At 46.3% G+C, this 2,891-nt stretch overlaps 1 long non-coding RNA gene across 2 annotated transcripts in view; it reads right to left on the bottom strand.

Annotated features, from left to right (window-relative positions):
* LOC109391376 (uncharacterized) overlaps positions 1-2,374 on the bottom strand; it is a 24,334-nt gene extending 21,960 nt beyond the window's left edge. For both annotated transcript variants that reach the window (XR_002125797.1, XR_002125796.1), the window contains exon 1: positions 2,257-2,374. This is a non-coding gene — a long non-coding RNA (uncharacterized LOC109391376). The remainder of the gene's footprint in view (positions 1-2,256) is intronic.
* Between the last annotated feature and the right edge of the window lie 517 nt (positions 2,375-2,891).

Raw genomic sequence — 2,891 nt, forward strand, 5'->3', positions numbered from 1 at the left:
TGAAGAACAAAAGGACAGCAACTTGTCTGTTCCCCTTCTCCCAATTCCCCAGCACTGTTCCCATCCCCCCAATTCCCCAATAAAAATCTTTAAAAAAATAAAAAAAAAGAAAGAAACCCTGCTCTGATGCTATCAGTGAGGAAGGGATGGAGGCAGGAATTCAGTTCTTCCCAGGCTGATACAGGATCACCCCAGACACCACAGGGGAGACTCAGAAGTATGTCATTTAGCTCTGATCCCAGCAGATAGTGTCTCCCCAGATCCCCGGCCCTACTGTGGCCTGCAGTCCCGGCAACAACTCCCACGCCCCCATCCCAACCAGGATTCCTTGCAGATGCCCCCGAAATCTCTGCCTCATGTATCTACTCTTTCCTGAATGCAGGAAACCAAGTAATTTGGGAACCTCCCAGCCAGTCCTGTGTTGCCCATAACCTTCTGTGTCATATGACATAAACATATGAACGGTTGAAAAACAACAACAAAAGAAAACCCTATAAGAACAAAAGAAAACCCTATACCAGGGTATGCACTCTGGTAACTTAATGAGATATTTAGTTTGTGTGCTGTTTGCTAATTCTCCTCCCTACCCTGAATGACAAGAAGGTAGCCTGGGTCCCTGGCAGAGTCCCAAGGAGTGAGAGGCGGAACAACTGTAAATGTCCTCAGTGAAGGCAGAGTCCTAGGCACCAGGGTTCCAGCCTCAGGAAACATCCAAGGCAAGACCTAAGCTTGGCACAAAGGTTGCAGAACTCCAGGGCTTCAGAGGGGGGAGGCCATTGTACAATGAAAGTTACTGATAACCTTTATCTGTAGCTCCTGCAGACAAAAACTGTATCCATTGGTCCCAACATTACTGCAAATTATCATTCCTCCTCTGGATTCAACCACAGCAGAATTCCTGGCTATTAGTTTTAAAAACACTTATCCGTTGTCCTATCAGATACGAGTTCCCATGCGGAAGAAGTTTACAACGTTCCAGTGTCCTGAAGAGAAGAAGTTGGTCGTCAGCTTTCCCAGGTTACGAATAGATGGATTTAGCTCAGGAATGAGCTGGTAAGTGTTTAACAACTGGCTTGTGAGGTGAGGGGGTCGGGGGGTAGAGACAGTCCTGATTTATAGCATATGCAGATTTACACAGTGTAAATGGCAATTTCGAGTTACCATCTTAAATCACTGAATGGGGAGTTGAGATGTCCACACCATTACATGATATTTCCATCATACTGATACAGTAGGTCTAAATAACCTTAAAAGCACAGATAATAATAAACTGTAGTAAAATAATTAAGAAGTGATGAGGTTTTGAGTATGTATTATTTTTGTTTCGACTAGAATTTATTTGCCAGTTTATATGTGAATTTGAATAGTATCTGTGTTCAACAGCCAGCTTGTAAAATTCCCGAAACTTTATCAGCTCCTATAAGTTCAAGCCAGGTCTCAGCATACTCCTGATTGAGCACAATTCTGAAAAGCTGGTCAAATGAACGGTAGATGTTGCTGTATCCCTTTACTTACATGATTCTCAGTGATAATATCACTCGCCTTATCCCTGACTTGATTTGACATAGCACAGAAGGGACAAATCTATATGGATGGTCAAAGGAAAGATTTCCCCACCTTTGAACAGGCCTCTTCTTTTCGGGCTGCTGCAGTCTGACAATGGAGAAGGTATCATCTCGAAAGGACTGTGCAGACATGTCTAACCATCTGTTTGCATGCCGTGCTGCTGCCAGGGAGGGGGAAACCATGGAAACTGAAGCAGGAGGAGCCCTGATCTTTGAGAGTTTTGTTTGGAGTTTCAGCAGAAGATTAAGAGGAACTTTACTGCACAGGGTTTCAGTAGTCAGTATTGGCAATAGAAAAAAAAAAAGGAAAGTTCTGACAAGGACAACAGAGACCAAGAGGAGGCTATTTCAGTGGTCCAGGGGGAAGAAGATGAGGGCCTGAACTTGGGTTATGTGAGAGGGGCTAGAGAGAGGATAAATTGAAGAACCAGTTAGAGGTAAAACTGACAGAATGGTGAGGAGAGGGCAAGGAAGATGTCAATAACAGGACTGAGCTAAAGGTCCCAGGAACAGAGTTGGGGTACAAGTGATGAGTTCAGTGTTACAATGTCAAATTAAACTTGTCTTATTAGGAAGACCACTTCATGGACAGTGTAGATGCCTGACCACTGCACTATCCANCCCGGACTGGGTTTGCTCCCGGAAACCCAGTACCCTCGGCCCTCGCAGAGGCCCCACAGAAGGGGCTCACCTCGCAGGGAGCCCTAAAGCAAGGAGAGGCCCAGCAGCAGCAGCAGGAGGAGGTGCGCACCCATCTCGCACAGGACCGGGGAGTAGCAGAAGTAGGACAGCGCTGCAGGTGGCCAGGCCCTGAGAATCCGGCTTTATGAGGAGCAACCAATGGGAACCGAGGCAAAGGGCTGCACTTCCCAGGATGCGGAGCGAAAGGAGTTCCTGCTGCCTCAGGCTCTGCTCGCCCCCACTGGCCCTACGGAGGGTGGAGGGTGAAGGAAAGAGGGAGCCACGTTCTGTCATGGCTTCGTTTGCTCTCATTTTCCCTAGCTTTTAAATGGGAGAATTATGCCTGCCTTACTCAGCCCAAGTAATGGTGAGATTTGGGTAAATGGATGAACCTGGAAGGGTTCGTGATCTCCCTCACTGAAGGGACTACTTCTCTGAATATGGTGTGAGTCCAGCTATTGAAGTCTCCTGATTTCACGGAAATGGTGTGTGCCTACACTAATAAAGCTCTAGCAAAGTTACATCTATCTTCCAGGCAAGCTGCATTTCAGACGAGATATTTTTATGAGTGTAAATTTTAAAACACTGAGCTGGAGAAAACGTTTTGTAACGTTTCTTCAGGCTCCTCTGCAATCTTCCGCACGC

This window comes from Hipposideros armiger, unplaced genomic scaffold (assembly GCF_001890085.2).
Source record: "Hipposideros armiger isolate ML-2016 unplaced genomic scaffold, ASM189008v1 scaffold_291, whole genome shotgun sequence".
Taxonomy (NCBI): Eukaryota; Metazoa; Chordata; class Mammalia; order Chiroptera; family Hipposideridae; genus Hipposideros; species Hipposideros armiger.